Below are 10,586 nucleotides of genomic sequence, written 5' to 3'. Positions count from 1 at the left end.
CTCTCTCTCTCTCTCTTCTGGTGTTGTTTAAACGCGTAAATACCCGTTACAACAATTACAACAACAGCAGAGCATTACTGAAAAACATTCAGTAAATTAAACATTTCAGAGGACAGCGAACCATGTCGACTGTTACTAGGGCCTACCCGCAGTAATAATAAAGCCCACGCCATATTGATGTTATATCAAAACAATAAGTAAGCGCTTCAGTATAGGTCAGCTCCAGAATCCCAAAATAGTACCAACAGAACTGGGACATCAACACAATCAGACAATAGAGTTCTCATATTGCGGTCGCGTGTTCGGGAAAGTGGTACACGTGATGTAATAGGTCACACCATGGTCAAACAAATTCTCCCGTCAAAGCCCTATTGACATGTGCAGCCAGTTCTTTGTTGCACCATGCACCACAGTCACTCGTGATCTATTCAGCTCTGGGACTATTCGCCCCATAGACGTGTTTACATATGCGAGGGTATTTTCTCGCTTTTGTACACACGTCGATGGGGCGAATAGTCCCAGAGCTGAATAGATCACTAGTGACCGTGTTGACACTTTCGTTAAGGCCGTCACAGTGGGGGTTTTTCAGGGTATTTTTGTTGCATGCGTACGATTTCTGCGTCTCTGTTTCCTCCTCTGCTTCCTTTACACTCCATCTCTCCGCTTCTGCTGTCATATGTGCACGAATTGTATATACATACGTGACTTGTTCCAGTTTCGCACCCCACAACTTTCCTCGGCGATTTTGTGTGGCGGGGAAATTGGGTCGTGTGTGTTCGAAACCAGTACAGCTTTATTTTTACTTTTAATCCTGTGTGTAGCCCTAGTTTCGAACTGAACACCACTTGGTATCGAACCAGAAGGATACTTACTCTCTCTCTCTGTTTTGGTTTTATTCAGTCTATGACCTCTCCTAAGTTTAGGGGAAGTTTAGGTGGGTAGGGTATGTACCGAAACTTTGAAGACGTCCTGCACTGGTTTTCGTTCACTGAAAGGTAAATAAAGCACGTCTTTGCGCGAAAACCCATTTGGGAACATTTTTCGTTCCAATGTGTAATAACATTGGTCGTGGAGATGTTTTACCTCCATGCATCGATGCACTGACTAGGGCCATCCGTTGTATGGTTTAATACACGGTTACGAGTGGTTCGATACATAGCGGCCGCCGAGTGGTATGCATAGAAAAGTAGGTATGCATACCACGCTGCGGCCGCTATGTATCGAAACACTCGGAACCGTGTGCGAAGCCTATAGCCTTGCGTATACTACCATCCCTGCATCCAGGTAGACGCTTCCACCGAAATGACCCTGAGAACATGTCCAACACTAGTGTCGAATGTCATAGTGTCACCGTATGTGTGACATCGGATATAGAAGCATAGACCCTCGAGTTTTTCTCGAGGGTCTATGATAGAAGTCACGTTTCTTGTCCCGTGTAGAACCTGGCAGCCTTCACGCTGATTCCCACGTTCCCATTACGTCATCTGCATATGAAAGTGAAAGCGGAAAGACGCAAGCAATGTGCGAGGCCCAGATACAAGTTCCCTGGTTTCTGGTCCCGGTTTCTGGTACCACATGAAAATTTTTTTCTTGTTCCTGACGAGGAAATTTGTGCCCGAAGAAGATTTTTTCTACTGTGTTCATTTTGGTTGACGCCATGAATGGACCACAAGTGTATCACTGATCACAGTCTTTCCTGAATAGAGGGACGCGCTGATCAGAATTCTCCCTTCTTGATTGTGAAGCGCTGTGATATTTTGTTCAGAGAGAGAGAGAGAGAGAGAGAGAGAGAGAGAGAGAGAGAGAGAGAGAGAGAGAGAGAGAGAGAGAGAGGAGAGGGGGGAGGTAGGGAGGGAGGGGGACTGCTTCCGTTATTGTTTTGAAATTTCAAGGTGATTAGAATTAAATGCGCATTTCAGTCAAATGTATACAGGCTCGTTATTCACATTGTAACATTATGCAATCGAGTTAAATTATAAATATTGACCTCTGCAGCATTCTCCGACGAAGACGGGTTTTTGCCAACATGCGTTCACAATACACAATATCTTAGGAAACGAGCTGCGAGGTTGCAGGATGGTCACCGAAATAGTTATGACGACTCTGTCGAAACTTGAAAGTGAATGAACAAAGTACCTATGCAGTTTATGAGAGTTTTGAGTGCAATAAACTTGTATATTGGACCAGTGGTCCAGTGCTCTTTGTTGTCTGACTCCTACGGTTGGTTGTTCGACATCCCAAACGTGTAATGTAAAGCACAGTCCCTCTATATCCATGGATAGAGGGACTGTGTGTTAAGTGACCATATAGGGAACTCAAGTCTCCGGCGTTTTCTTGTTTGTTTGTGTTTTGCTCGTTTTACGAATACATAAATATGGCAAATAACATAGCTTAAACATGAAGATGTAACGTATTTTGGAATAAAATAATAAATAAAACATAAGATGTAAAATGAAAGCTAGAATAGTATGCACGCACTCTCTGCCCGGACAATCTTGAATGTATATATCCGGGCAGAATGATAGTTCGGGCAGAGTGTGCGTGTTGTTCTGACTTTCATCTTACAAGCCTGACACCGATATCTCCATGAAGTAACGAGGTGTGGGCAAGGAAAAGGAAAGGAAAGTATTCGTAATTCATGACATAGGTTGACATCGACAGTCAGTATACGTCTGGTTAAGAACACGCTCGTTTAGGGGAGGGACGTCGGCGCATCTTTGTGTTTTCACAAAGGACGTGTGTTAACACCACAAATTTCAACAGCTGTTCCATAAACTGTGCGATAGATAGACCACATTGAGTTTTGAATTTGAAATAAAATGAAGTCTATGAAAGAAACTTGTGAATGGGTACATCTCCTTCTGTCTGAATTTTGCCTGTTGTTTTATTTCTCGGTGCCAATACAAAGACGCTGAATTGAAAACGCCGTGACAGTTGTTGTCACGGAGACTTAACATCCTCTTGTAGAAGAGAGACCGATTATTCGCAATCGATGTCTAGTTTTCTCGGTGAAAAGGCTTAAATTTTTATCAAGACATTCTATAGATCGAGGCCAAGGTCGGGTCAAGTTTACTGACGTCATGGATATTTTGATCTTTGCCACATGTGGCTGTACGAGCGTGTCTGACCACTTAAAGCATTCCTGTTGTCAATTGAAATCGGTTTGCCCTGTGACCGATGTCGGCTCTTGTGTATCCGTTTCCATCCATCTGAATGAGTAGGACATTTTAAGTGAACAATTAATACTTTAAAATTGCCGGCTTGTCAATTCTTGTTGAAACAGTTGTGGCACTAATTTTCTCTGGGACATGTTCATACTATTAAGATAGGATCACAAGTAAAATACTTCACAAGATGGTGACAGGCCATAAAAATCCAAACCGTTACAGGATCTTTAATTTGTCGTTTAAAGTGGTGTTTTATGAAAGGTCGGCGACAAAGGAAAGACGTATAAACACCGCTGTAAGCAACTTATCCTATTAACCAGTCCTCAGACAATTTTCCAGCTTTGGTTGTGTATTTAGGGTATCTGCCATTAAATCTTTGGAGGTACCAGTAGGTCAGAATATTGATCTGTATCTGCGTGCGCGTTTCAGGATTTAACTTTGTTCAATTGATGCATATCATTGATAATGTTTTGCAGAATTCAACACGTCTTTGCGAGCGACAGTTGATATGAGAATTTTTTGCAAAAGGTATAAAGCTGCTCATTTTTGCCGACCCCCTCCAAAGATCTTACGGTGGATCCCTTGTCTGGTCGCTGTCTCTTCAGGATATTGTCTTGCCGGTTGGCAAAATGTGGTGCAATAATATAAAACACAGTTAGCTTTTACGAGAAAACGTAAAGTGGTTTTCATGCATAGTATATAAAGCGAAAATCACTGAGCGGAAGTATTCTTAGCCAACATTATTGATTTCTGCCTCATGTTCGGACATAAAAAAATCTTGTGCTTTCTCACGCAAAGTAGAGCGATGAACGACGTTCACTTTCGATGGACGGCCTCCATTAACAGCAAGCCCGTCGCTACCGTCGATGCATTTCCAAAGCTGGTGGTATTTTTCACTTCGGAGTAGATTGGGCAATTTGTCATTACATTTACCACAGAATTTCTCATCTCGATAGGGTTTGGCAACGTTACAAGTATACTCATCGGTGAATTTCAATATATAAACGTGCAGCATGAAGCAATCGTAGCCTTAAGCAGTACAGTGGTAATTTCCACAACACATATTATTCGGCTTAACAGGGTTTGGGCGAGCAACTGCTTCGATAAAAGGAATCGATGGCAATGCATACTTCCCTGGGCATGTGAATTTGATGTAAATCCAACGAATTTGCCAACCACGTTGTCTTTATCACGTTTTTGCATCAGGGCTCCGATTGTTCAACCACTTTCCGGGTCAGAGAGCACAGGTTACACGCAGGAGACGGTGATTCTGAACGGCAAGTCGTCCTGTGCATCGATCGCATTCTTTCCATATTAGCACCGTATAACTTTGATGAACTGGTACCCTTGACATTTTCAGATCACTCTGCGTGAAATTAGTCACGACATATGCGTGCTAAACTTGACTATGTCGCACGGCGTGAAATATTGACATATCTACTGCACTGATTTTCAAGTTGTATGTCAAGTATGTATAGCTTGGAAATATTTACTGACTATTATTTTGCAGAATGGCGATCAATGCCAATCAATGTCGAAGTATACCTCGGGATTTGTTGCTATCAAAACATCGGTTATTTGACGCACTTTTCTGTGGCTGCAATTTTTGGCCCGCCTGTGTTTTATCTGTCTAAATCACAATAGTGGGTAATGAAACCATTGTCCTTGGGTTAAAGTAGGGTATTATATATATATATATATATATATATATATATAAACAAAATTACTTCAGGTACAAAATGTTTTTATCAAGTACAAATTGTTATTAAATTTGTGTTATTTATTTATAACGCTCTGCTTTTAGTTTTAGCATCGAGCACTGCGGATATATATATATATATATATATATATATATATATATATATATATATATATATATATATATATCAGCTCGATATATGCTGCATGCATACATACATACATACATACATACATACATACATACATACATACATACATACATACATACATACATACATACATTTTAATTCCACTAACTTGCTCGAATTATGTAAACTCGAAAGACTTATCGACTATACAAGGCCGAGCCGACATAGTATACGCCTTCACAAGCCTTCTGTGCGTTCTCTGAAGGTCAAACATATGGCGAAGGACCTGCTGTAGTAAATATTACGGGGCAAAACAAGACCATTGGCAGTTCATCTCCGTCAAATAAACGACAGAAGAAACAACATTTGAAAACCGTCAAGCATTTGTCCTTCAGTTCAAAGCACTCATTTATTTTAATGCATGTTATCTTATGCATTTAAATTGTTATTTATTTTTGCACCGGAAACGTCAAAAACAAAAGAAAAAAAAAATTACGTCCGGAGTGACCTTGTGCAAATCCTGGGAACGACGGCATTAAAAGTGTAATTGGTTTCTCTCACGGGATGCTGGTTCAATGACCTCTTGAGGTGAACCAAGGTCGACCGTGCAGTAATTGTTTACCGATGAGGTGAAACACCGACGGAGCTTTGTGCCCCATCTTTTCATGTCAACGCTTACCTAAAGTAAGTGCAAGACACCGAAATATGATATGCAGGCACGGTTTTGAGAATGCGGCAACAGGAACTCTTCTCGCGTTTTCCTCAGGGTTTGTAAAATTCAATGTCTGTAGTGAAAATGGATCATTATTGCACTAAGACGGAATTTGCCAACACATAAAATATTTTTAGCACACTGAAGTTTCACAAAGCGTCTTTTATTTTGACGGGGCATATGCTTAGAATCCTCTTCCGTCCGCTTGCCTCCGTACCTCCGTCCCCAATACGTAGTGGGGACGGAGGTACGGAGGCAAGCGGACGGAAGAGGATTCTAGCTAACGGGGCATATGCTTTTCGAAATTACCACACTTTTTCGGCCGAAGTGCTTACAAGTATGTTTTTCAATTATCAAAAAGCTATAACATCTTTAAAGCAGTATTTGCCCCACCGATTTTTTTTTCTGTGATTTTAAGGCCTTCCTAAAATAAGCAGATCACCTTTTGTCGACATGAGTATGGGACACTTTCGGCCTTCCTTGTCGATAAATGTGAATTCCAAATGAATGAAGTCCCTTCTTAAGTGCACGGTGATAAAATGTTTTGCTAGCTCGTCTTTGAGAATGGGGGACAGAGTATATGGTTTTAGTGTGACAGCTCCTGAACGATAAAAGACACTCTTCCATGTTCAGACAAGGACGACCCGTCTATATATTTTTTCTTACAGTGTTTCTGTATCTCGTTCGGTGTATAGCAAGGAGGTGGGGGTCGTCATTGAAAAGAAAAGTCACGCGCGTATAAAAAAGGAAGTTTTTTATAGCACCAACCGCATATGGTCTCACTTGGTCGACATCATATTACATGCCGGTTTCTGAACTGTATCATTTTGCATAACTGGAATGTGTCTATGTTGGCGAAACCGGGTCTCGCGGATGTTTATCCGAGTATGTCCTTTTAAACTCTGGCATGAAGTCTTGTGCAATATCAACGTTGTCCCCACAAAAGAAGCCCTACAGCTCGATAGGTAACTCGTGTGAGATAGATAGATAGATAGATAAAAGATAGATAGATAGATAGATAGATAGATAGATAGATAGATAGATAGATAGAGAGACAGACAGACAGGCAGACAGACAGACAGGCAGACAGACAGACAGACAGGCAGACAGACAGACAGACAGAAAGACAGACAGACAGAAGATACATGGATAGACAGACAGACACAGACAGATAGGTAGGTCTAGGTAGATAGATAAGAATAGGTAGGTAGATAGGTATAGGTAGGTAGATGGATAGCTGAATAGATAGATATATCAATCGATCAACTGATTGATTCATATATTGCTATTATATTATAGTTAAAAGCTATCCTTGGCATAATTTGACCAGCATGGTGCAAGTACAAGTTAATGATCTGATCTTTCATCTTCGAATCCATAATAAATTATCACAAGTCGAGGCCATGTTGACAAGGCTGTTTCTAGGAAAATACATTTATCATTCATGTAGTCAATTATCGAAGAGGTCGACTATTGTGACGTAATTCTGCCCCGCTTACATCAAGAACAGATTAGAGAACCCGATGACATTTATTTTACAAGAAAAATGCGGCTGTACTCAGGCAAATTAAGGAGGGTTGAAAATCATGGTCTGCGTTCTGCTTAAGGTAGAACAAAGAAAATGCCACTGGAACAGAAACCCACGCTAATAGTCAAGGCACTTGTAGATACACAGCCGGTGCTACTTTCGGTGCATGCGATATGTTCCTGGTTTGACGTTGGCATATTATTTATTTGATGTAAAGTCTACTCCTGCCCTGAGCTTTTATCCTGCTGTTCCTCAACTCAAGATTATATTTATTTTCCTCTGGCGTTTGTTCCCTGCTCTTAACACAGTTGGTAACCGCGTCTTTGGGAATCAAATTGTAAGCCAGGATCTCTCTGTTCTTTCGGAAATAAATTTGTCAGAGAAGAAGCAGTGACAACGCCCCCTCGCGCTCTCTCTCCTCTCTCTCTCTCTCTCTCTCTCTCTCTCTCTCTCTCTCTCTCTCTCAAATATAAAGTGTGTATAATTTTCTTCTGACATGATGTAAATAACATTAAAAGTAAGAATTTCTGATTGTCTCTGTCTCTATCCCTCTTTGTCTCTTTCCTCTCTCTCTCTCTCTCTCTCTCTCTCTCTCTCTCTCTCTCTCTCTCCTCTTTCTGTCTCTCTATAGTCTCCTCTCCTCTTTCTGTCTCTCATATAGTCTCTCTCTCCCTGTCTGTCTCTGTCTGTCTCCTCTGTCTCTGTCTCTGTCTCTCTCATATCAAAACATAAACTCTGCAAATTTCCTGCTGACATGATGTAAATGGCATGAAAATTAAAGCTTTTAATTTTCTCTGTCTCTCTGTCTCTGGCTGTCTCTGTCTGTATTTCACTCTGTCTGTCTCTGTCTCTTGTCTGTCTGTCTGTCTATGTCTGTCTCTCTGTCTCTGTCTGTCTGTCTATCTATCTATCTGTCTGTCTCAGGTCCAATACAAGCTGTCAAGCATTCATTTAACCCCACTCGTAACTAGGGACCGTTCAGTTTTTACGGCCGGGGCCGGCAAATCCAGGGGGGGGGGTCATCGTAACTTTGGAATCTGCGAAGGAGGGGGGGGGGGGGTCATCGCTTTTTCACTGGTACGAAGGGGGGGTCACCACATTTTCAAAAACATAATACCTACAATAAAGTTCCCTTTATGCCATGCCATGATCGACCTTCTTTACCGGCGGGCTGCCTTCGGCGGCCCACAACAATAATATACTTTATGTATTACCCATGACCTCTTAACGGGCAGACGCCTTTGGCAGCCCACTCCAATTAGGTCTACTTCATGCAATGGCCATGATCGACCCTCTTTACCGGCAGGCCGCCGAAGGCGGCCCACTACAATAAATTGACTTTATGTAATACCCCATGACCACCTTAACGGCCGGACGCCTTCAGCGGCCCTGTCCAGTACAGTTTACTTTATGCAATGGCCATGATCGACCCTCTTACCGGCGGGCCACCTTTGGTGGCCCACTAGAATAAAGTTGACTTTACGTAATGGGCCATAACCCTCTTAATGAACCGGAGGGCTGCATTTGGCGAACCACTCCAATAAAGTTTACTTTATACAATGTCCATGGACATAAGTTGTCTATGGAAATGAATGAAAAATTGCCTTAGCAGTCGTCCTAATTAACAAACGTTTACATGGATGTGGCTGAGCAGTATGTGCACTGGCATCTCTGGTACACGAATAAAGTGCACCGCGTACCCGAGTTCAAATCCAAACCGTGTGGGTATATGGGTTTTGGTTATTTTTCAGCAGGGGGGGGGGGGTCATCAAATTTTTTCGTCTGACAAGGGGGGGGGGTAATCTTTTTTTCACGAAAAATGCAGGGGGGGTCTATATTTTTTTGAACACCGGCGACAAGATTTTGCCGGCCCCCAGACCGTAAAAATTGAACGGTCCCTTACAGGGGAGTGTCAATGTTTAACAACTTTGGAAAGGGGTGCGTGAACGTCAAAAAATGGGGCTAGGGCGAGGTTCACACTTAGAGGTAGGCCTCGCGAATTCCTACCGCTCACCCCATGCAATTACTGAATGCTCCCTAAATACTTTTTATGTGATTGCTACCGTAAAGTTTTCTTTGACAATAGTACTAACACACCGATACTTCAACATTTGAGTCCCTCACCACTGTCTATCGTTTTGAGAACGAGGCATTTCATTTCTTCTTGAAATAAACTAAACACACAAAAAAGACACTCTCCTCAGCTCTAGCACATATACACGTATACACAGAGAAACATATAGACATCTATCTTTCTCTATGACGTATATCAATATACCCACTTTTGTACCCCTACCCAGTTCAACAATTACTCAATAATGCTAACTGTAGTAACGCTATCATATACCCTAGTTAATCTTTATGTAAGAAGAATCCTGCTCTGTTAAAGTTTTAAAGAGTATAACAAGGCCGTACACTGGCCGTTACTAGTAAATGTTTACGCCAATTTTATTGTATCTCCAGCTAGACACGCCTGGCGGCTGTTATTAATAAAACATGGTTTTGTCCACAGTCACTTGTAGTTCGATACATGGATACTTACAGGGCCTTCGCCGCGTATCGAGCCGCAAGCGACTGCGGCTTTATCCAATTCACGTGCATGTAGCGTTGTCGTAAAATTAATGGTGTAAAACAAATACGTCTGGGGAAGCTGTGCTGAGAGCCGTAAACTGTCGGAAGAAAATTGACTTAATATGATTTCTTATAAATTGGCTCAATACGGATGTTGTTTAAAATTATGTACATTTGCAAAAAACAAAAGTGAATATATCTATCTAGTCTTTTCAGTGGGGTTGATTTTTACTCGCCAACATGATTTACTGTACAAAAAATGATAATACTTCTTTGCATGCCTTATACTCTATCGGACGCGCCGTAGACTACTGTTTCCAGCATACAATTCATATATGTTCAATAATTTTTCAAGTATTGCAGAGCAGAAAGGAAGCTCAACCCTGATGTAATACCAAACGGTTTTATTGGTGATATTAATAATTAACAATATCTCAAAAATATGATATTAATATAACATTTTTTAGACTACTCACGCCTAATGCACCTGAGATTACGTAGCCCACAACTTTCCTCGGCGATCTTGGGTCCACCCCAAACTCCCACCCAAAGTGGCCGAGGGCTGAAAAGACAAATATGTCCAGTTGGGTCTTATCAGCATCTTCCTCACAGAAATTTCTACCAATTTTTAGGATATCGATGGAAAAGAAAACTAGCGTAGCCTGTACGTATATTATACATCTCATGACATTCAAATACAGTCAACTTCAAATTCTCTTCACTTTGCACATTTGTTAGACGAAGGTGCGGAACCGGAGCGATCCCGCAACACTTTTACA

Source organism: Ptychodera flava, chromosome 12 (genome assembly GCF_041260155.1).
Source record: "Ptychodera flava strain L36383 chromosome 12, AS_Pfla_20210202, whole genome shotgun sequence".
Lineage (NCBI taxonomy): Eukaryota > Metazoa > Hemichordata > Enteropneusta > Ptychoderidae > Ptychodera > Ptychodera flava.
The sequence above is the reverse complement of the archived record's forward strand: the minus strand, read 5'-3'. Positions refer to the sequence as shown.